Here is a 25,540-nt window from a genome sequence, read left to right as displayed (position 1 = left end):
GAGCCTCGCTGTTCTAACCCCTCGGCCCCGAAGACTCGCTGTTCTAACTCCTCTCCCCTCAACCCCGAAGACTCGCTGTTCTAACCCCCTCGGCCCCGGAGCCTCGCTGTTCTAACCTCTCTCCCCTCGGCCCCGGAGCCTCGTTCTTTTGATTGCTGTGAATGTTTAATGATATGGTTGGTTCGCCTGTCAGCAAGCATGCTCCATGGTTTGCTTTCCAGGCTGATTCTCTTTGCTCAAAAGTGCACTTTGGTTTCTGTTCGGTGTTGTGTTATCTGTCAGCCTCCAAAACATGCTAAGAGTGACTGAACTGCATGAAAACCCAAGGACCTAGAAATGCTACACTGGGAACGCTTGACTGTTAGGTTCTTCAGAGGGGGACTGGATAACAGCCAGATTAAAAGGGAACAAGTATGTCCATAATAAGCTTTGTCGACTGAATATAGGGTGAAATGGGAAGGGTGAAAATTAGCATTGTGGAATTCTATCCTACAATGTAGGTAGTTTTCTTGAAGGTTGTAAAATGACGATTTTTCAGAGACAATAGACTAATTTTGTCATGCAGGTGATGAATATTGGATTGTTAAGACTCTGGTGGTTATTTCATCTCCCTTGATTTCTGTGGGCTTGACTTTCTGTACCTCAAATATTGGATTGTTAAGACTCTGGTGGTTATTTCATCTCCCTTGATTTCTGTGGGCTTGACTTTCTGTACCTCAACCAAATTTGAGACGTGCAATGTTGGCAGATAATTCAATCAAATTTAGTCTTGTTTACAATCTTGTTTTATATCTGAAATCCATGATCAAGTACTTTCTAGCACTCAGTGGTGAGAGAGAGCAAGAACCCTGACTAATTTTATGCCTCTCTATCCCAGGGCTGCCAAGGCTCAACTGCTACTCTCTCTCAGATCATCTAACTCTGTAGATTAGGAATTAAACCTGAGACCTTCAGGCCTTTATGGCTCAGTTAACATTCTCTCTTTAATAACTGAGCCCAATCCTATTCTCACTAGAGAGTCTCACTTCAGAAGGATCACTGAGTAGTGATCCTGTGTTCACACATCTTCACTTTCATTAGATGGTGATGAGGAGGGAAATCTGGATAATCACATACCTGGGGTTCAAAGGTATTGCGATCCATTGTGCCTTCTTGGTTGCCATGTTGGTTGAGATCAGCCAACTCAATGTAGACCAAGTCCAGGACTAACCTGTTCTATATGACTCAATTGCATACTGCAAGGTGCATTTATCAGTATTTTAACCTTAAACAATTTGTTTCTGGTATTTTGCCGATCTGTTAAATATCATTGGTATGTTAATTGTTTTATCAAGATTGAGAATAGAAGAGCATTGATTGACTGTGAGCACATATAAAGAAAGACTTTTCCTTCATTGGTTACATCTCCACCTGGGTGTCCCTAAAGAGGGAAGACACGGCATCCGCTAGTACGCTTGAGGCCTTCTGAGACCAGTGAACACCACGGGGGCTGGGGTGCATCCCTCCCTCCACCCACCTCACCCCCCAGGAACAATATTTTGGTTTAATTAGTTACGTTCCCTTTCATGTTCTTGTTTTAGTTGTAGTGCCCCACTAGGGGCTGTCACCCCCTCATTTATTGATTTTAGTTTTATTGAATTTTTGCTTAACTTAAGAGTATAAAGAAAGACTTTCCCTTCTGTGGTTACATCCCTGCCTGGATGTCCCTGAGGAGGGGGCACGCAGCGTGCACCTGCACACTTGAGGTCTTCTGTGATCGGTGGGCACCACATGGGGTGGGGTGCATCATCACCCCCAGGGACGATATTTTAATTTGATATTGTAAGTTTCCTTTGACATTTTTCTTTTTCTTACAGTGCCCCCATCAGGGGCTGTCTGCCCCCCCTTTTTGTTGATTTATCGATCATTTGTTCTATTCAAAAGACACTGTAAAGAAAGACTTTCCCTTCCGTGGTTACATCCCTGCCTAGGTGCCCTTGGAGAGGGTGCATGTGGTGTCCACCAGCGCATTTGAGGCCACCTGTGACTGCGAGGTGCCACGGCCTTGAGTGCATTATATCTACCCAAAATGATATTTTAATTTAATTTGCTAAGTTTTCTATAAAGCTTTGTTCCAGTGTCCTTTAAGGGGTGGCTGATCAGTTAATTCATTTATTTTGTTCATTTGGCATACTCAAAAGAGTATAAAAAGATACTGCCTATCGCCATGCTAGTTTGTAAGCACCTGATCTCCTCTGATCTTGGAAGCTGAGCAGACTTAGGCCTGGTTAGTACTTGGATGGGAGACTGTCTGGGAATAACAGGTGCAGTAGTCTTTCCCACTTTAAGGGGGTGGTTCATCGGTTAATTAATTTATTTTGTTCATTTGGTATATTCAAAAGAGTATAAAGAAAGACTTTCTCTTCCGTTTTTTGTTTTCTTTATTCTTTCATGGGATGTGGGTGTCGCTGGCCAGGCCAACATTTGTTGTCCACCCCTAATTGCCCTTGAACTGAGTGGCTTGCTAGGCCATTTCAGAGGGCAGTTATGAGTCAACCACATTGCTGTGGGTCATGAGTCACACGTAGGCCAGACCAGGTAGTGATGGCAGATTTCCTTCCCTGAAGTACTTTGGTGAACCAGATGAGTTTTTATGATAATCTATGCTAGTTTCATGATCACCATTACTGAGACTAGATTTCAATTCCAGATTTTATTCTTTGAATTTAAATTCCACCAGCTGTCATGGCGGGATTTGAACCCATGTTCCCAGAGCATTACCCTGGACCTCTGGATTACGAGTCTAGTACCATTACCACTACATCACTGTCTCCCAGGTCTGCACCAAGGTGTCTCTCGACCGATATGCTTGAAGCCTTCCACAACGAATGGGCGCTGCAGGGGCTAGAGTGCATTATCAACTCCGGGAACGTTATTTTTAATTTGAGAAGTTCCCTTTGTAGTTTTTGTTTTGTTGCAATAATGTGAAATTGCCCTTTTAAGGGGTTAATAATTTGTTTGTTCTATTGATATATCAAAAGAGCCTAAAGAAATACTTTCTCTTGTGTGGTTATGTCCACCCAGGTCTCTGGAGAGGCAGTGGTGTCCACCAATATGCTTTAGGCCTTCTGTAGCTGGTGGGCATCACCACCCCTGGTAATGTTATTTTAATTTGATAAGTTTCCGTTAAATCTTTTGATTATATTGGAGGGGAGTTGGTGGCATAGTGATATTGCCACTGGACTAGCATTCCAGAGACCTAGGTTAATGCTCTGGGGACCCGGGTTTGCTGTATAGACTCAAGCACATACAGTGGCCACATAGGTGAGATACTGGAGGAAGAATGTCACTTGTGAAATTGTCTCAGTGCATGAGTCATCAAACTTGAGAAGGGGAGAAGAAACAAAAAATGTTTCGCTGTGAAGAAATGACGCACGGCTCCATCTGGTCGAAATGCTTTGCTGCTTTGGATGTTTGGGGAAAACCGCTTAAAGGAGGAAGTAGGAATATCCTAATTGCTGCCAACCATGGAACGGAGACTTGTTAAGTACAAGCCTTCTGTCTCTCTTTGTACACTCATCAAGGAGTGTACAAAGGCTCCTTCCTAATGGCATGTATAAAGCCATCAAATCTCAATATTCTTTATTTCACTTTATAATCAAGAGTGTAGTGATGCAGTTCTCGCATGAAGTTTCAAAACGTGCTCTGAATTGTGAAACATAGATCTAATTATTATAGAGCTTAACAGATAACTCTGTTTTAGGAACATGTTTGATATCAGTCAAACACTGCAATGCTGTATAATGCTTTTAATTCATTAGCTCAAATTTTCTCACCAAAAACAAAATAAGCGTATAACCACCAGTGCTCTACCTAAGTGCATTACAATTATAGGTCGAGGGTCTGTTATCCGAAATCCTCGGAGCCGATCGCGTTTCGGATGTCAGATAATTTCGGTTTTTGGATGCTGCATATAGGACTAGGCCTACTTGCATTACAATAGCCTAAGCCTAAGCTAGCTATAGTCTAAATAAAATGGCTAGGAAAGTAAGATGTATTACTGAATAATAAGTACAGAGTAAAACCATTAAACGTTGGAGCAGAAGTAGCCCATTCAGCCCATCGAGTCTGCTCTGCCATTCAATGAGATCATGGCTGATCTGATAATCCTCAACTCCAATTTTCTGCCTTTTCCCCATAACCCTTGATTCCCTTACTGATTAAAAATCTGTCTACCTCAGCCTTGAATATACTTAACGCCCCAGCCTCTACAGCCCTCTGTGGTAAAGAATTCCACAGATTTGCTAGCCTCTGAGAGAAGAAATTCGTCCTCACCTCTGTCTTAAATGGGCGACCCCTTACTCTGAGATTATGCCCTCTGACCCTAGACTCTCCCACAAGGGTAAACAACCTCTCAGCATCTACCCTGTCAAGTCCCCTAAGAATCTTGTACGTTTCAATAAGGTCACCTCTCATTCTTCTAAACCCCATTGAGTACAGGCCCAACCTACTCAACCTCTCCTCATAAGAAAATTCTTCCGTACCTGGGATCAACCTAGTGAATCTTCTCTGGACTGCCTCCAATGCTAGTATATCTTTCCTTAGATAAGGGGACCAAAATTGTTCACAATATTCTAGGTGTGCTCTAACTAGTGCCTTGTATAGTTTAAGCAAGAGGTTCCTATTTATTACCCCATTCCCTTTGAAATAAAGGCCAACATTCCATTTGCCTTCCCTATTACCTGCTGAACTTGTATGCTAGCTTTTTGTGATTCATGCACGAGGACCTCCAAATCCCTCTGTGCTGCAGCTTTCTGCAGCCTTTCTCCATTTAAATAATATTCAGCTCCTCTATTCCTGCCAAAATACATAACCTCACATTTTCCCACATTATATTCCATCGGCCAAGTTTTTTCCCACTCACTTAACTTGTCTATATCCCTCTGTAGACTCTTTGTGTCATCCTCAGTGCTTGCCTTCCCACCTATTTTTGTGCCATCTGTAAACTTGGTGACATACATTCACTTCCCTCATCCAAGTCATTAATATATATTGTAAATAATTGTGGCCCCAGCACTGATCCCTGTGGCACTCCTAGTTACAGGTTGCTACCCTGAAAATGCCCCCCTTATCCCAACTCTCTGTCTTCTATTAGTTAGCCAGTCCTCTATCCATGCTAATATACTACTCCCAACGCCATGGGCTCTTATCTTATTAAGTAGCCTGATGTGCGGTACCTTATCGAACACCTTTTGGAAATCTAAATATGTTATATCTACTGGTTCCTCTTTATCCTGCTTGTTAGCTCCTCAAAGAATTTTAATAAATTTGTCGGGCATGATTTCCCCTTCATGAAACCATGCTGACTCTGCTTGATTATATTATGCATTTCTAAATGCTCTGCTATTACATCCTTTATAATAGACTTCAACATTTTCCCACTGATGGATGTTAAGCTAACTGGCTTATAGTTACCTGTTTTTTGTCTCCCTCCCTTTTTTTTGAATAAGGGCGCTGCATTGGCAGTTTTCCAATCCTCTGGGACTTTTCCAGAATCGAAGGATTCTTGGAAGATTACTACCAGTGCATCCGCTATCTCTGTAGCTACTTCCTTTAATATCCTAGAATGCAACCTATCAGGTCCAGGGAACTTATTGGCCTTTAGCCCCATTAGTTTCCCTAGTACTTTTTCTCTAGTGATAGTTATTGCATTTATTCCCTCCCCAGCTTTTGTCCTTGATTATTTAGTATATTTGGAATGCTATTAGTGTCTTCTACTGTGAAGACTGATGCAAACTATTTATTCAGCTCCTCTGCCATTTCCTGGTTTCCCCATTATTATTTCCCCAGCCTCATTCTCCAAGTGGCCCATGTTCACTTTGGTCTCTCTCTTCCTTTTTATATAGTTAAAGAAGCTCTTCCTGTCCATTTAATATAATTCAATATAAAAATGGACAGGAAGAGCTTCTTTATTTCTTGCTAGTTTAGGGTACCTGTAATAAGTTCCCACTCGTGGTGCCATCTGCGATTCTGCTTGTAGGAGAGGGTTCCGAGTGTAGATGCACTCTGCTGGGAGGCATTCCTGAGTAGCTCTTCCAGGTTCACCTGCCTCATCAACATTGGTTTTTGTTTCATAAGTTTGTATTTTATTTTATAGATTGACATTTTTTCTTGCTCAATTATAAATGCACATTGTTCAACTGCATCTACCCACCTGTCACACATCTTAATGTAGTCTATGGGCACTTTCTTTACCGTATTCACGATATCATCCTTGCCATCACTGCTTTTATCAAGTTGATCTTGATGTAACACCATTTCTGCAATCCCCCTGTCAGTCAAAGATGCATGATGGGAGCATTGTTATCAATGTTAAACACTTCCACGATTTCCTCGTCCTCTAGCGTATTCACATATTCCATTGATATACCTTTTGCAAACTCAAGGAACTGGTTCACCAGATTATTTTTTCCTTGTTCACACGAAAACCTTCAGAGTCTTTGTCAATATTATCGTTTTAAATGAACATTGTTGCCGGCCAGCTGTGGATGAAGGTGTCTTAATCAACAAGGCACTAGGCATTAGCAGATGTGCAGATGGTGCCCTTAAATGTAAACTCCTTTTGGAAGCCTTCTACCCCCAGGCCTCGGTTCGCAGCACCAAGCATACCATTCAAGAAGAAATCTTTATATTTACATTTCATGGACCGAAGAATGCCTTGGTCCATCGGCTGAATTAATGACGTGTGGGGGTGGCCGGAGGGGGAGGTGGGGTGGGGGGCGGGGGGGTGGGTGGCGGCAGAGGTGGAAGTGAACAGCGAAAACATTGTTCTTCACCAAGAGTTCAGCAGGGGTTGTGCTGAACAATTGTCCAGGAGCAACATGATTTTACATTTTACTTCACGTCCAGCTACCTGACAATGCATACATGCCTCTGGTACAAAACGGCTGTGAAACCAAATAGTAAACATGTCCCTGGTTACCCAGGCTCTCTTATTGGCATAGTAGTGAACAGGTAATGTCTGAATATCCTTGAAACACCTGGGACACTTGCTCTTCCTGATTACAGACAATTTACATTTGTGTGTGCCAGCTGCATTGGTGCAACCAAAGGCACTCAACCTAACCTTAGCACCCTTAACATCCATTGGTGCACTCCTCAGCTGTTGCTAGTATTTTCCTAGGGACGTATTGCCAGAGCAGACTCATTTAGTCAGCATTGTAAATTTGTTCAGGCAAAAGGTTTTCATCTGAAATTAGCACAGCAAGCTCATCAATAAATTTGTCAGTGGCATCATTGTCTGCAGATGCTTTATCACCACAAACTTTCAAAAAGTTGATACAATGATGCTTCTTGAGTTTCTGCAACCAACCTGTCATGTATTCGCATGCACCTTTAAGCCTCAGTTCTTCATGGTAAATCTTGGCTTGCTGCATGATCGATGGGCCAGTCAGTGGAAACCTTTCACTCCTGCGCGACGAATCCAGTCCACCATAACATGATCATGTTCATCATTTTTTGACCAATGCAAAGTTTTCCTATCACTTTCAATATAAAATTTCAACAATTTTCCTTTCTGCCTCTTTAAATCGTATAGGATGTTGATACCCACCCCATACTCCTCACTTAATTGCCTCTCAGATGCACCATGGTCAAATTTCTACTACAACTCTATTTTCTTAGTAAACAAATTATACTACCCTTTCCTTTTCTCATTGTTAGCTATAAGGGTATCTGATGGTTTTTTTTATATGTTCATCGCAAAAATCGCAAGGTAAACAGTGCAGACAAACAGCTAGACTTCCTGCTCTAAAGGTCAGCTCGGGCCATATCGGCTCAGGTTAGGGATTCCCCACTCTAAAGCTTGGGTGTGGTCGGCTTGGGTCAGGGACAAGGTTGGATGTGGCCAGCGAGGATCGGGTTGGTTCGGGTCATTTCGGCTCGGGTCAGGGACTTCACGCACTAAAGGTCAGTGTGGTCGGCGAGGTTCGTGTTGGCTTGGCTTGTGTCGACTCGGGTCAAGTAGCTCCCGTGCTAAAGGTCAATGCGATTTTTAAAAAGTGCAATTTTTGGATTTATGGATAGAGGATACTCAACCTGTACAGACATGTACCACCAGTATTGTACCACAGTGGAGTACAGTAATAAACCTGTACCCACAAGTTCTGTACCCCAGTGTATTACAGTGACAGATCTATACCCGCATGTACTGTACTAGAATGTTAGAATTATAAACCTGTATTCACTAGTACTATATCCTGGCGTTATTACAATAACAGTCCTGGATGAGCCCTTTCTCCAGGTCTCTTTTGCAATTGTTCTTTGATTACAGTATGTTATTCTGTTACATCTGTAATATGAAAGTATACTATATAGTATACATGGAATATTGGGATAGGGAAAGTGAGGCTTATTGACTGGCCCTGAAGAAAATCACCAGAAATGGCTGTGGTCCTGTGTACTTCCTTTCCAGTGCCTGGTAGCTTTTGGCTTGCTTTCAGAACCTTGGAGTAACCCTGTTTGGGTTGAGTAGAATGGGCTGCAGCTTTTAAGTGCTTGCAAGGTCATTGTCAACACATAAGCAGACACCAGCAGTGAGCCAGGAGACACACCAGATTTCAAAAAATTTCACCTTCAAGTGGCTCTTGAACTGGATGACCCCTCATAGAATCTCAGTTCACGTAAAGAAGATGATGACATTTGAATTTACGTAACACCTTTTCCGTTCTCAGGATATGTCAAAGCATTTCAGAACCAATTATTTAACCAGTTGTTTGTGGGAGGAGGTCTTTAAGCTGTGGAAATTATTGGTAAAGGCTTCTCAATAATAATCACTGCCCTCTTTGCTTTAATTCAGTGCTTCTTAGTTAATTAAGTATGTCAGAAATTCTTTATGAAAGAAACTGACTTGAAGCATTAAATGAAAATATACAGACACTAATAGAATTTATGAAGTGTTAGAAAACATGGGGTACTTGTCTCAAAATGTCATATAGGGCAAGCTTTCTCCTTCCAATGGTACTTGCACAAGCTGTAGTGTTCTAGATTCTGCCTAATGCAACTGAAAGAGCCACAGGTAATACATTGTTATTGAAAGCTCCGAAATTCCAAAACACAGTGCATCAGCTTAACATAATTTACTTCATTAATTGCCCACTGGCAGCATTCCCATTGTCCCAATAGGACAGGTGCCATAGGATTTCATAGAGTATTTGATCATTGAGGCAAATGCTTATCCTTTTTATAGCCAGTTGCATATCCTTTAAAAAAAGAGCTAAACTGCAGAACATTTATTATCCTTGGTGAAGGTCAATTCTGCATGTCTTCTACAGGGGAAACAACCTTCCCTTTTTAAGGCTTGCTCTTTTTATTTTGGTGCTCATTGTTAGTGATAGTACCTTCACGTTTTAAAAATGTGAATCCTTTTCCCTTTTAATCATCCTTGCCCCATCAGTTTGTATCGAATGCTGATGCCTCCCTTAAATGTCTTATTACTGGAAGCTTTCTTTTATCCTTCTGTGCATGTTAGGTAAAAGTTTCAGTTTTTCAAAATGTGTTGCTCCACATAAAATGGGTCCAATTCTGTCAGCCTGTTGCCCTAATTATTTGTTGGGGGTGCAGGCGAAGAAAACACTTTCCCTCTTTGAAACCCAATGTCAGCAGCAACAGGTTTCAAATCAAGTATAGAACAGAAGGATGCTGATTAATACTCCCTCAACATTGCCAATCAGAGCCAAATAGTACCTCAGCTATGTTCATGGTCTACCCAAATGGGATTGTGTTTAGTTCCACCTAGTTTTGAAATTGAGTGAAATCTATTTTACATACAGTAAAATCTTGATGAGTCGAATCCCAGGGAGCACCTCCAAATTTGTTTTAAACGGAGCTTTGCAATAGCCAAGGAGGTCCCGTTCCCCCATGAATGTCTCTCTGTGTAACCTGATATGCCTACAAATGTGGTCTATATAAAAAAAACAACAGATTCAAATTCTGAATGAAAACACAGTAAAGCAGCAGTTGTGTGAAAAAGTATTTATTCAATTTATTCACACTTTACAATGGTGTAACCTTGCAAAAGGCTGGGGCTTTGCATTAAAAAAGGCGGGGACTTGGCTTCAAAAATGTCGTCTTATTCTTTTTCTGCTTAGAATGCTGTTTTTGATACAGTCTGACATTTTGTCAATGCAGTCAAACGTGTTTTCGGTGTTTTTGTGCTGCACCGCAAAATCCCAGAGCATTTCTACGGCCATTGCAGCATCGACTAAAGAAACAGGTGGGTGAGCGGGCAGGCATTCATTGGACTTTTCAGGGTCAATGGCCCCCTTGGTTGAAAAACATACCACATCTATGATGGCATTATCTGTCAGTTCCATTGTGCATCATACGGCATTGTCCATCTCCGTGTAAGTTTCCATGGTAGTTTGCTGGAATTTCCATGCCAGTGTCCTGCAGCCAAGCGAAAGATGCCTCATCATTGGGTTGGTTGGCATCAGCCATTCTTTTGTAATGTCTACCTTCCGCTTGATGCCATGGTTTTCCATTTGCTGTATCAACCTCATCTTCCCTCCGATTGACAATACTTTTAACTTGCTCACAGGTTTAGCCATACTCGCAGGTTTTCCATGTCCTTTCACAGGAAGATCTCAATGTCAAATGATGGCTTGCCCAGCGGTCCATGATTTCATGCTCTTGTGTGGTCTCACTCAGTTCTAATTGGTCGACACGTTCGTGTGACAAATTTAGACAAGTTTGGCTAATCCTAGTTACCAGTGTGAAATTTTGGTTTATCACAGGCATTGTTCTATGAGATTTGGGCTCCAGAGTAAAATAAAGAGGCTGCTTGATCCACCGTGGCACCTAATATCAGAGGTCATTATCATAAGTTAGCAATTTGCTGTCTGCTTCTCCTCATTCGCTTTGCTTCTCTCCTTTTAAAAGAGAAGATTCTGAAAATTGCTTGCAACATTCTGAATTTGATTTTAGCAGTAAGTTATAATGGGTTAAACTTATCTGTCAAATGTAATGCAATGCTCCATTAGCCAAAATCTCTGTATTGCCTGGGAACTTTTAATGATCGGTCAGTGACCACATCAGAATCTTTTGGTCTGTGCCAGAATGTGTATGTTTCCCTGCATTAAAAGCTATCAGCTACTTATTAGACTAATTTATCTAGATCCTTTTAAATGGTGTCAAACTCCCTTACACTGATCACTGGCTCAATAATTTAGTGTCAACAGAAATTCGGGGAGGCGATGGCATAGTGATATTGTCACAGACTAGTATTCCAGAGACCCAGGGTAATGGGTCTCTGGGCACCCGGGTTTGAATCCCACCATGGTGGGATATGGTGAAATTCAAATTTAATAAAAATCTGGAATTGAAAGTCTGATGATGACCATGAGACCATTGCCGATTGTCTGCTTCATTAATGTCCTTTGGGGAAGGAAACCTCTGACTTTTCCTGGTCTGGCCTATATGTGGCTCTTAAATGGGCAATAAATGCTGGCTTAGCCAGCGACCCCCACATCCCATGAACAAATATATTAAAAAAATTCTGATGCCATAAATCTAGTTACACATTATAATAAGTCAAAACAGAGTTCTAGGATGTAGGGCTAGTGAAGATGGAACGGAGGGTATGGAGGCCACTGGGGAGAACAGAGCTTAAAGATGGAATGCTGTGCGCTAGAATGTAGGTAGAGGTGATTGCAGCCATGGAAGAGCGCTTGGATGAGGATTTTGAACTTAATGCTTTGGGTGACGGGCAGAAATGAGGATGGAGTGACAAGGATGTAGATGACAGAGTAGATGACTTGAGCAAGAGAAGAATGAATAATGCTATTTAATGTTATGCAAAATGCATTGTCATTCTCCCAAGTTTTTCCCACTACTGCCATCACCACCATTGCCAGTTCAGTAATCACTCTATTCACCTTACTGTTAGTTCACATTGTTGCCTCCAGGCACAAGCCGAATTTTTTAGGACAGTATCTCTAATTGAGTTGCTGGATGTTTGTCACAGTTACATAGGAACATAGTAATGTAGGAGCAGGAATAGGCCGTTTGGCCCATCCAGCCTACTCCGCTATTCAAGTGAATCATGGCTGATCATCTACCTCTATGCCATTTTTTTCCCCTCACTATACCCATATCCCTTGATGTCATTAGTATCTGAAAATCTATTGATTTCTGTTCTGCCTTGAACATGCTCAATGATTTGAGCTTCCACAGCCCTTTGGGATAGAGAATTCGAAGATTCACTACCCAATGAGTGAAGAAATTCCTCCTCATCTCAGTCTTAAATGGCCTGCTGCTTATTTTGAGACTCTGTCCCCTGATTATAGACTCACCAGTCAGGGGAAACATCTTATCTACATCTACCTTGTCATGCCCTCTAAGAATTTTGTAAGTTGCAGTGAGATCCCCTCTCATTCTTTGAAACTCTATAGCATACAGGCCGAGGGCGGGATTTTCCACACCTTCCCGCTGCCGGGATCTTCCGGTCCCGCCGCAAGTCAATGGACTTCTGGCTGGGGTGATGTCTCGCCCGAGGCAGGTCCCGCTCACAACGGGGCTGGAAAATCCTGGCCCCAGTTTCCTCAATCTTTCCTCATAAGGCAATCCCGCTATCCTGGGGATTAGTTTAGTGAATCTCTGTTGCACTCCTTTTATGACAAGTATATCCTTCCTTAGATAAGGAGACCAAAATTGTACACAATACTCCAGGTGTGGTCTCACTAAGGCTCTATACAATTGCAGCAAGACATCTTTACTCCTGTACTCAAATCCCCTTATGATGAAAGCCAACATACCATTTTCCTTCCTAATTGTTTGGTGCACCTACATGCTAGCTTTTAGTAACTTGTGAACAAGGACACACAAGTCCCTTTGGACATCAACACTACCCAATCTCTCACCTTTTTAAGAAATACTCTCCCTTTATGTTTTTTCTACTAAGTGGATAACTTCACACTTATTCACATTATAATCCATCTGTCATGTTCTTGCCCACTCACTCAGCCTGTCCAAATCCCCTCGAAAGCCCCCTTGCATCCTCCTCACAACTTACATTCCCACCTAGTTTTGTGCCATCAGCAAATTTGGAAATATTATAATTGGTACCCACATCCAATTCATTTATATAGATTGTGAACAGCTGTGGGCCCAGCGTTGATCCTTCAGGTACCCCACTAGTGATAGCCTGCCATCCTGAGAATGACTTGTTCATTCCTACTCCGTTTTCTGTCTGCTAACCAATTCTCAATCCATACTAGTATGTTACACCCATCCTATGTGCCCTAATTTTGTTTCCTAGCCTCCTGTGTGGTACCTTATCAAAAGCCTTCTGAAAATCCAAGTACACCACTTTCACTGATTCTCTTTTATCTATGCTACAAGTAACGTCCTCAAAAAACTCAAATTTTTCTTTCATAAATCCATGTTGACTCTTCCCAATTATCATTATTTTCTAAGTGTCCAGTTATAACATCCGTTATAATTAACATTTTCCCTAATACTGACGTCAAATTAACAGGTCTGTAGTTCTGTTTTCTCTCTCCCTCCTCTTTTAAATAGTGGGATTACATTTGCTACTTACCAGTCTGCAGGAACCTTTCCAGAATTTATAGAATTTTGAAAGATAACCACCAAGAAACCCACTATCTTGATAGCCATCTCCTTCAACACTGGGATGTAGCTCATCTGCTCCAGGGGATTTATCAACCTTCAATCCAGTTAATTTTTCAAGCACTACATCTTCATTTATCCTAATTTTTTTCAATTTCTCACTTTCACAAGCTCCTTGGTTCCCTAGTGTTCCTGGGAGATTTTCTATATCTTCTTCCATGAAGACAGACAGAAAGTAATTGTTTAGTTTCTCTGCCATTTCCCTATTCTCCATTGTAAATTCTCCAGGGCTCTCAACCATGTCCGACCCATCACTCGTACCTATGCCCTCACCCCTTCCCCTCCCTCCCTCCAAGAACCATGCTAGGGATCCCCCTTATCCTCACTTTTCACCCCACCAGCCTCCACATTCAAAGGATCATCCACTGCCATTTTGGTCAACTCCAGCATAATGCCACCACCCTATCTAAATCTAGAATTCTCTTCCCCCAAAATCTATTGAGGCTGGAGTTGAATTGAAAGTTCCAGCACTTGAGATGGATAGATTTTTATTTGGCAAGGGTGTTTTCTTTGGAGAGCATTTGATGGAGGTATTTAAACTCATGAGAATTCCAGATTTTCACTACCCTTTGTGTGAAAAAACTGCTTCCTGACATCACCCCTGAATGGTCTAGCTCTAATTTAAAGGTTAAGCAACCTTGTTCTGCATTCCCTCACCAGAGAAAATAGCTTCTTTCTATCTACTCTTTCAAATTCTTTAATCATTTTAAACACCTCAAATAGATCACCCCATAATCTTCTACCTGGACAGGGTAGATGGGGCAAAACTGTCCTCACTGTTGGAAGGATTGAGAACAAGAGGACACGGATTTAAGGTAATCGGCAAAAGGAGCAATGGAGACGCGAAGAGAAACTTTTTTTACGCAGTGTGTGGTTACCACCTGGAATATGTTGCCTGACAGTGTGGTGGCGGCAGGTTCAATTGAGGCTTTCAAGAGAGAATTGGATTATTATCTGAAATGAAGAATGTGCAGGGTTTTGGAGCGAAGGCGGGGGAATGGCACTAGGTGCATTGCTCATTTGGAGAGCTGGCATAGACGCGACGAGCCAATGGCCTCCTGCGCAGTGAAAGTTCTGTGATTCTTTGCTCCTGGGGACTGAGGGTTAAGGAACCAAATCGGGTAGATGGAGTTAAGATACAGATCAATCTTGATCCAGTTGAATGTTGGAACAGGTTTGAGTGGCTGAATGACCTCTTTCTGATCTTGTGTTCCTCCTATGTTCTTATAGGGAGACCAACTTTGGAGTAAGGGATATAAAAAGAACAGAATTGTAACCCTGAAAAGTACAGTGGGAAGGGTATAAATTAGATTGTTGCAATGAGTATTAAAATATTTATTGAATATAGGCAACAATAGGTTCCATGCTCAGGTTATGTCAGTGCTTATCTGTCGGGCATTTAGAACTATAGTATATCTTCCCACTAGACCTAATGGATAAGGACATTGCTCAATCTAGTTGTTTCTTTTTGTTGTGAAACTAAGGCTCATAGTGCAAGACACCATCAAAGCTGAAAAAAATGACTATCCTTTGTGAGTTTTGGCACAGCTGAATCTAGTCCTGCCCTTGCATGATACCCAAGCATATTCACCTTTCAACTAGAATCACTGAATAGATTTTCCCCCTGTTCCCTAGGTCAGGGCACTGAGGCCAATTGTAGCAGAATTTGGAACTTCAACACCTCCCCACCACATCCCTCCCCACCCACCACAGCTGTGATTGCTTGAAATTTCCCTGAGGGGTTCAGACAGTGGAAATTGCTAAATTGATTCCCATTATCTGTGTGGTTTAGTGTTATCACAGGTGAGCAGCATTATCACATCAGCGGTGGTGAAAGAGAAGACCAATCAATGGAAATTAAGCCATAAAAACTTTCGTTGTTACACTTGCATCCCAGATGCTTCTTATTATGCATGCAAGCTCTGCTAGGAATGCTCAGCTTTGATAACCTCGCGGAGCCATGTTCCTAACCTGCCAGATGCAGGGACCCTGTGGAGCTGTCACACTTGGAACCCATGAAACTGTCAGTATAAGGCTCTTTATGTTTGTCTGTTCTGGCTTGGATACAGATATGTGGAAGTTTTTTTGTATACATGGGCGTACATTTTTGTATCCGTTTTGGTGAGGGGAAAACAGTTGGGGGGGTGGCTGGGTATGGTGGTGGTGGCAGCGGGGCCTGATATGGCATGTGTTCATTGTTATCCAGTACAGTATTGCTGATCCAGAGCACAAAGAGTGCCAGGTGCGGCTAGGTCTGCCACTTTTGGTTGGAGGAGAAACCAGTATGACAATTGTAATCACAGCAAGTAGGCAGGGGTAGGGCAGGAATGTCATGCAGGGGAGAGGGTGTCGTGGAGCTGATATGAGATATGCTAAAATGAATCAGCTGTCTAGATTTCATCTGCTTTTGCGTCAACAGGCATTGCTGGGGTGGTGGAGAGTGTCTTATATGCTATCAACATATTTATGCTCTAATTGCATTGACTCTGGTTGACTCTTAGAGTAAGTGTGGCAGGCAACGTTCAGAGTTGCACGATATCACTGCGTTCTTAATATGTGATTGACATCTCCCAGGAGACTCTCTTCCTCCTTTCAGGAATAGAACATGTATTAAGAGCAGGATTCTTTTTTCCTACCTGCAATCCTTTCTATTGATTAATTATAGTGGTGGCAGAGAGAATCTCCAAGGAGACTAATCTATTTCTGTACAGTACTATAGTCAAGGCTTTGACTGTCTGCACCCCTGTATGATATTCATCTGAACACAGAGTAAAAGAGGTAGAAAGGATATTTTGAAAGAAAAGGATGTACAGCAGTGTATGTGGATGAAATGTGCCTGAGCTCGTGTGCGAAGCAGACATTAAAAATTGTTCAATTTGTATGCTGAAGATAAGCTGTTTTGCATTCATACTGGGTCTGGGGAAGGGAACTGTTTTGATTTACAAATTTGGACAAGTGATTCTTGAAAGGTGTCCCAAAAAAACCCTGGCATGATCTGTGAAACATAGATGACTTAAAGCTACCAAGAAAAGCTCAACAATTTCCATCTTGGCTGTCTGCGGCGCATTATCGGTATGTCTGGCGGGAGGAAGTGGGAAAGATGGTGGTGTAGTGGTAATGTCACTAGACTAGTAATCCAGAGGCCCAGGCTAATGCTATGGGGACGTGGGTTCGAATTCCACCAAAGCTGGTGGTATTTAAATCCCATTAGTAAATCTAGAATTGAAACCTAGTCTCCATAATGGTGACAATAAAGTGGTTGATGAAACTATCATCAATTGTCAAACAAACCCATTTGGGTGGCTCACTAATGTCCTTTAGGGAAAAAAAATGCTGTCCTTACCTTGTCTGGCTTATATGTGACTCTAGTCCCACAGCAATGTGGTTGACTCTTAATGACCCTCTGAAATGGCAAAGCATGCCCACTCAGTTCAAGAACAATTAGGCGCAAGCAACAAATACTAAAGGAAAAAAAGGACAAAAATCACCAATGTGGCTGTCTTCTCAAAGGGAAAACTCCCAAGTTTGTTAGCACTCATCAAACAGAGGTGGCTTCATTGGCTTGGGCCTGTCCTCAGGATGCAAGACAGTCGCAAACCCAAAGACTTTCTGTGTGGTGAGGTAGCTGGAGCCAGGTGACCAGTAAGACGCTCAAAGTCCCATTTCAAGGACACTTACAAATGTGACATGAAGGCCCTAAACATTGATTATCTCACCTGAGAGTCACTTGCTGATGTTAGAGTAAAATGGCAACAGCGCCTGTGGCGTGAACCACCACAATGACCATTGGATGCAGTCACTTGTGACGACATTTGATAGCTTATTGCGTGGCACTTGTGGTAGAACCTGCCCCTCAAGGATTTGCCTCTTCAGCCATTAGCAAAGATGCGCCATATGAAAACACCCCATCTGAAATGGCTATGCATGCTACGTTTCCATCATTTTTTGAAGATGGAAGAATGCCGGAATGTAACTGATCTGCAAGGTTTTAGTGGACAAAATGAGATAGATTCTTGTCAAAATGGTCAGGAAAGGGTTTGATTGTACTGATCTCGACCAAGGCAGCCTTTGGCTTACTACTGTTTGACATACCTCTCCCTATGCTAGGGAGGAAAAATACTAAGCAGGTTTTTCACTCCTGGTCACTATTCAGTGGTGAGGATTGGGCTCGGTTGTATTGGCCTCAATGTTTGAATAGCCTGCTGATGCTCACTGTCTAAACTCAGCAGGTCTAACAGCATCTGTGGAGAGGAAAAAAACAATAAGAGTTAATGTTTCGAGTGCATATGACTCTTCAGAGCTAAAGAGAAGTAAAAATGTGATGAAATTTGTACTGTTTATGGGGGATGGAGCAGGTGAAGCTGGATAGAAGGCCAGTGATAGGTGGAGGCAAAGGAGAGATTGCCAGAGATGTCATGAACAAAAGGATAAAGGGGTGTAAATAATAGTGGTACTGGCTAAAAGAGGTGCTGATTGTGGCATTAAGGTCAGAAAGCAGAATGTGATAATAGCAGGACAAGGGCGAGCACGCTGGGAAGAACAACATGAACAAGTGACAGATGGCCCTTATGGGGGTGGGGTGGGGGGAAGGGGACGGTGATGGGTAAAAAAAAATTGAAAATAGGATAAAAGGTGGGGATAAAACAATGAATAAAAATGAAAATAAATAAAAATAAGTGGACAAAAAATAAAAATTTAAAAATGAATATTGAAAAAAGGAGATTAAAAAAGGGGGGAGGATGGAGGTGGGGTCATGGCCCCCCTGGACCATGACCCCACCACCGAACATCACGCCATTGTTCCCAGGACTGTCACTGACCTCATCTCTGCTGGAGATCTTCCCTCCACAGCTTCCAACTTAGCCTCCTAACCCTGGGCAGCCTGCTTCTACCTCCTCCCCCAAATCCACAAACAGACTGTCCCAGTAAACCAATCATGTCAGCCTGTTCCTGGAACTCATTTCTTCCTATCTTGAGTCCGTTCTCTATCCCCTTATCCAGTCTCTTCCCACCTACATCCGCGATCCCTCTGATGCCCTACATCATATCAACAATTTCCAATTCCCTGGCTCTAACCGCCATCTCTTCACTGTGGATGTCCTATCCCTCTACACCTCCATCCCCCACCAGGATGGTCTGAGAGCCCTCCGTTTCTTCCTTGAAAGGAGGCCCGAACAAATCCCCATCCACCACCACTCTCCTCCGTCTGGCTGAACTTGTTCTTTCACTGAGCAATTTCTCCTTAAGCTTATCTCACTTCCTCCAAATAAAAGGTGTGGCTATGGGTACCTGCATGGGCCCCAGTTATGCCTGTTTCTTTATGGGGTATGCAGAACATTCCTTGTTCCAGTCCTACTCAGGCCCCTCCCACACTTTTTTTCGGTACATCGATGACTACTTCGGTGGTGCTTCGTGCTCTTGTCCGGATATGGAAAAATTTATCAATTTTGCTCCCAATTTCCATCCCTCCATCACCTTCACGTGGTCCATCTCTGACACTTCCTTTCCTTGACCTCTGTCTCAATTTCTGGTGATAGACTGTCTAACAATATTCACTACAAGCCCACCAACTCCCACGGCTACCTTGACGACAACTCCTTACTCCCTGCTTCCTGTAAGGATTCCATCCTATTCTCTCAGTTCCTTCGTCTCCATCGCGTCTGTTCCGATGATGCCACTTTCCAAAACGACACTTCTGACATGTCTTCCTTCTCCCTTAACTGAGGTTTCCCACCCACTGTGGCTGACAGGGCCCTCAACCAGCGCTTCACTTGCACCTCCTTCAATTTGGTCTACTGCATTCGCTGCTCCCAGTGCGGTCTCCTCTACATTGGAGAGACCAAACGCAGACTGGGTGACCGCTTTGCAGAACACCTTCGGTCTGTCCACAAACATGACCCAGACCTTCCTGTCGCTTGCCATTTCTGTACCCCATCCTGCTCTCATGCCCAGATGTCTGTCCTTGGCCTGCTGCAGTGTTCCAGTGAAGCCCAACGCAAACTGGAGGAACAGCACCTCATCTTCCAATTAGGCACTTTACAGCCTTCCGGACTTAACATTGAGTTCAACAGCTTCAGACCATGAACTCTCTCCTCCATCCTAACCCCCTTTTTTATTCCCTTTTTTTAATTTTAATTTTAATTTTTTAATATTCATTTTCATTTTTAAATTTTTATTTTTATCCACTTATTTTTATTTTTAATTTATTTTCATTTTATTCATTGTTTTATCCCTCTTATCCTATTTTCAATCTCTTTTCCTACTGCCGTTTCCCCCCCTCCCCCCGCCCCGACCCCACCACCATAAGGGCCATCTGTCACTTGTTCATGTTGTTCTTTCCAGAGTGCTTACCCTTGTCCTGCTATTATCACATTCTGCTTTCTGAACTCAATGCCACTATCAGCACCTCCTTTAGCCAGTACCACTATTATTTACATCCCTTTTTCCTTTTCCCCATAAAATCTCTGGCAATCTCTCCTTTGCCTCCACCTATCACTGGCCTTCTATCCAGCTTCACCTCTCCACCCCCCTTAAACAGTATAAATTTCATCACATTTTTACTTCCCTTTAGCTCTGAAGAAGAGCCATACGGACTTGAAACGTTAACTCTTATTTTTTCTCTCCACAGATGCTGTTAGACCTACTGAGTTTTTCCAGCATTTTCTGTTTTTTGTTTCAGATTTCCAGCATCCGTAGTATTTTGCTTTTATCTTGATGCTCACTGTCTAGATTTGATATACGAGAAATGGGCACTTGAGTGATGTTTGTCATGGAGTTGAACCACAGCAAAAGTATGCATCTTCAGAAGAGGACGGAAGAAGTCTGAGTGAAAAATAAATCTTTGGATTCACTGATTAAGGGACAGCAAACATGATAAGGTTTGACTGCTCCAAGTGAAAAAACTATACTAAACACTAAGAAGGAAATTGGTCCCTCCTCACCTACACAAAATGAAGTTGTGTGTTTTTTAAGGAGTGGGGAAAGCTGCGCAGCAGAGTTCATTTCACAAGACAGGAAATTGCTTTCTGACTACAGTAAAGTCCTGCCATTCGCGAGGGTTACATTCCCGTGAATTCTCGTGAAGGGCAAAGTCATGAATGGCGAATATACTTTATAATGGGAGTGAATTAGATAGGTTCCAGCCATCCCAAAATTCGACATTTTTGAAGGAACAGAGACAATTAAAAACTATGTCTTCAGGTCAATTCAAGACAATTTTACTACAGAAATTGTTTGACAATGCAAGAAAACAAGAACAATATAAAATTTGTCATTCTGAGGCAATAAAAACAATGTTTCTGAATACAGTAAATTTAAGACAATTTTACTGGAGAAATTGTTTAACAATGCAGTAAAACAAGAACAATGTAAAATTTCATTGTGGCAATAAAAAGTGTACAGTAAAGTTTGTCACACTACAAATTACAGTACAGTACTGTACAGTACTTGAGTGGAGGTAGAGGGAGTGGGTGAAGTGGCTGATGTTGATGTGGATGAAAAGAACAATGTTATTCTTGCCTGCTTTGCCTTTTGCTTTTCAATTTTATAAAGTCCTCAATAAGGAGCAATAGCAGTGTAAATCGCTCTACAAAAGACAGCGCTTCTTTCCATGTTTGTATCATGGTCTGTTGCCTGTTTTTCAAATCTTAAGCTGATCTTATGAGATCTGCCATCAACTTGGTTGTGAAATGAGCCTTCTGAGGTGGCTGTTCCTGTTCCTGTTTAGTTTCATTTAATTTCATCAGTTCAACCAATTCTTCTGTAGAGAGTTTCTCTTGATGAGATTGAAGCAACTAGGGTCCTCCCTAGTCCATGTCAGGTAAATAGAAACTTTACTTCTGTGGATTTCTCTGTTACTTGGTTAGTGGACTCCTTAGCATGTTAAAGGGTTTGTTGTGCAATAGCTTACTGAAAATAAAGCAAATAGGGCTCCTGTAAATAGATTTCTTGCAGTAGAATTCATTTTACCTACATACTGCTTTTACTTAACAACTTTGTTCCTCTCCTTACAGTACACAGTTCCTTAGCATGGATCAGTGAACTGCTCCAAGGTCAATATTGCTCTGCAATTTTGCTCCTATGCGGTATTGAAAAATGTCCGGATTAATTTACAGTCTGCTTTCCAAAAATTAAACCTAATATTTGTTCTTGCACTTCCTGGGTTCCCTTTCAGCAGGCTCTTGTGAAGGTTGTGAGCTTATCTTATGAAGAGATAGGGATGCAGATCCTGCAAGGCTGTATGTCGCACAATAGCCTAGTCACATGCGAGGCTGCCAGGTCACCCAAATATCTTTTGGGTGCAATTTCTTAGAGTTGGAGAAGAAAAAAAGTAACTTGTCCCTTCCCAAATATATTTTGGCATAGGGTAAACCCTCTTTCACCCATGTTCCAAATTCCAGAATTGCCCTTCACACAGCTCCAACCTTTCATATGTGGCTGCACCTGTCTAAAGTTTGTTCAGTCATGTTAAAATCAAGCTGATCATAAAATCAATCTTGCACATTTTTTCCTCCCTTCTCTCATGGAACTGCTGATGGTTAAGGAGGCACTTGTCACCCTCTTGTACCTCAGCCAATTTACCATTTCTGTTTCCAGAAAGTGAGCACTAGCAGGCTATTTGACCATTAAGGGCAACAAAGCTATTTCTGATCCTGTTCATAAATCAGCACTTCCTGCATGAATCACTGGATAGCAACTGGAAGTCGGAGCCTTAAAATCAGAAGATAAAATACATGGAACCGTAAATGGCTGCAGTTGCGTAGCCAGTACAAAGGATATTGTCTGCAGAAGACACTGGTTTGTATAACTATTTTGTCCATGCTCACTTCCCGTCAGCTGTTCCATGATCATTTCCTATGTCCACATTTATGACACAAACCATCTACATAAAACTTAGCTGCAATTATACTTACTGCCAATGGAGATGTTACACTGGCAGAAGAGTCTAAATACAGCTTGACAATTAATTGAGTCACAGAATCATAGAATTGTTAGAGCACTGAAGGAGGCCATTTGGACCATTGTATCTGCACCAGCTCTCCATAGAAGCAATTTACCTAGTGCCACTCCCCACTTTCCCGTAGCCCTGTACATTCTTCCTTTGGATAACGATCCATTTCCCTCTTGAATGCCTGGATTGAGCCTACTTTCACCACACATTCAGGCATTGCATTCCTGATCTAACCACTCACTGCGTGAAAAAGTTTTTCTCTATGTCGCTGTTGTTTCATTTGCCAATTATCTTAAATCTGTGCCCTCATTCTTGATCCTTTAAAGAGTGGGAACAGTTTCTCCCTATGTACTCTGTCCAGACCCCCACATGATATTGAATCTCCTCTCGGCCTTCTTTTCTCCAAGGAAAAAAACTCCAATCTATCTTTACAACAGAAGTTTCTCACCCTTGGAACCATTCTTGTGAATCTTCTCTGCACTGTGTTTTCCCTCTCCAAGGCCTTCACATCCGTCCTAAAGTGTGGTGCCCAGAACTGGATACAATACTTCAGTTGAGGCTGAGCCAGTATTCTATACAAGCTTAACATAACTTGTTCTTATACTCTATACCCCTATTTAATAAAGCCTAGGATCTGTCATGCCACCTTCAATGACTAATGCACATATACACCCAGGTCCCTCAACTCCTGCACCCCCTTTAGAATTGTTCCCTTTATTTTATATTGTCTTTCTGTATTTTTCCTGCCAAAATGAATCACTTCACACTTCTCTGCATTAAATTTGATCTGCCACTAGCCTACCCATTCGACTAATCTGTCAATGCCTTTTTGAAGTTCTACACTCTACTCCTTACAGTTAGCAAGTTCTTCCAAGTTTCATATCATCTGCAAACTTTGAAATTGTGCGCTGTACACCAAGGCCTAGGTCAGGAAGAGTAAGGGTCCCAACACCGACCCCTGTGGAACTCCACTGGAAACCTTCTTCCAGCCCGGAAAGCATCCATTAACCACTATTCTTTGTTTCCTGTCACTCAGCCAGGGCTGGCTTTTCTTTAATTAACCAGAATTTGCCCCTACATTTGCCCAAGTAACTATAATTTTGTCCTGAGTTATCATTTCTAGAAGCTTCTCCACCACTGAGGTTAAACTGACAGGCATGTGGTTGCTGGGCTTATTTTGCCTTTTTTGAACAAGGGTGTCGTTATCATCATGTGTGCTTTAGCCAAAGGCAGGTCCTTGGCTCATAATAGTTTTTCTGTATCTTTCTATCCTGTGCCATTCTTTTCATTTGCTAATAACTTCCTTCAATTTTCAAGCCATCGAGCATTGAATTTCTCTTCTTTCCTCGTCCCATTTTTCCTTGAAATCTTCTCTCCATAATGTCTTTTACAAGTCTGTTTCCTCTCAAAATGTGCCCTACCCAGTTTCTCTGCCTTTTCATATTTATGATCAACAAATTTCTTTGTCCATTCACTCTCCACAGCACTTCATCAATCATTACTTTTTCCGTCCAGCAGACCGTTTCCGTTCTCCTCCAAACCCATATTTCAACGCTATTTAACAAGTTGGTCTCCTTCCGTAAGGTCAATGTCTCACATCCGTACAAAACAGCACTCCAAATCAAGCTCTTTGCAGATCGCTTTTTGAGTTGTTTATTCAGCTTTCCGGTTCTTCTTACCAAATATGGCCTTTCCCATTGCTATCCTTGTTCTTATTTCTTTGCATCTTTTTTCACTTGCAGACATTATTATTCCTAAATATTTGAATTCTTGCACCTGTTCTGGTTCTCTTCCTTCGATGAATATATTAATATTTCTTGGTGATTTTGATATATGTATCACTTTGCTTTTGTCAATGTTGACTTTTATTCCAAAGTTCATGCTTGCTGTTACTAGTCTATGTACTACTTAATGTAATCCTCCTTCTGTGCTTGCTACATGTGCTTTGTTATCTGTAAATCTAACTGATGTTATCACTCGCACTCCCACCAATCTTAACACCAGATTCTGTGTCTTCAGATGCATTTTTGTCTATTCAGAAGCAATAATCATTGTAAAGGACTGGTGAGAAACAAAACCCTTGTCAAACTTCACTCCCAATTACACATTGTTCTGACTCCCCATTGGCTATTCTGTGTTTCTGTTTGTCCCATATAAAAATTTCTTATGAGTTGCCTACCTCTTCAGTCGACTCCAATGTCTTTCAGCTCTGTCAAGGGCTTAGAAATGTTTTTCCAAAATCTACGAAACAAAGATATAATTCCTGCCCAAACTCTAAATTGTGTTAGCTCATTAACGTTATAATGCTGATTGCCTCTCTCGTTCCTCATCCTTCCTGGAATCCAAACTGGTCATCTCTGATTTAGTTCTTAGCTTTCCCGCCCAAGCTCTTTGCTATAACTCTCAACACAACCTTCGATGCAGGGGCAATCCGACTAATTATATGGCAATCAGGACATCGGCATGCCTTTGGCTTCTTTCTCAGGGTGATCATTATTGTCTGCATGAAGGCCTCTAGCTGTCTAGATAAGTCCAATGAAATCGGTGTCAACATTACTTTCTTCTAGCTCAATCATTTTGGTTTTTCGTTTTTGCATGTAGTTCTTCAATAATCTCCTTCCATCTTTTTCTTATTTCATCAGGGTTTGTTAATAAAACACTTTACTCTTTATTACTGTTTTTCAGTCCTTTATACTGAATGCCACTTTTGCATTCATTTGCTTTGCATACATAAGATCTACCCTTCCTAGTCGATCCAATTCTTCAAGTATATCCCAATGCTCTTTTAAGCATTGTTCTTGTGCCTTTTCAGTTTCTCCTCTTAACTTGTTATTCAACTGTTTGTATTTCAGCTTGCCTTCTTTAGTATTGATATTCTTCCATTTTCTCCTTTCTTCCATCTTTTGCAACATTGCACTCGTAACCC

The 25,540-nt window shown here is 41.9% G+C and overlaps 1 protein-coding gene and 1 pseudogene across 2 annotated transcripts in view; both read left to right on the top strand.

Annotated features, from left to right (window-relative positions):
- bmpr2b (bone morphogenetic protein receptor, type II b (serine/threonine kinase)) overlaps positions 1–25,540 on the top strand; it is a 342,278-nt gene that overhangs the window by 24,550 nt on the left and 292,188 nt on the right. The gene's annotated exons all lie outside the window — the stretch shown is intronic.
- Positions 2,197–2,315, top strand: LOC144687002 (5S ribosomal RNA; annotated as a pseudogene).

Source organism: Cetorhinus maximus, chromosome 11 (genome assembly GCF_964194155.1).
Source record: "Cetorhinus maximus chromosome 11, sCetMax3.hap1.1, whole genome shotgun sequence".
Lineage (NCBI taxonomy): Eukaryota > Metazoa > Chordata > Chondrichthyes > Lamniformes > Cetorhinidae > Cetorhinus > Cetorhinus maximus.
The sequence above is the reverse complement of the archived record's forward strand: the minus strand, read 5'-3'. Positions and strand labels throughout refer to the sequence as shown.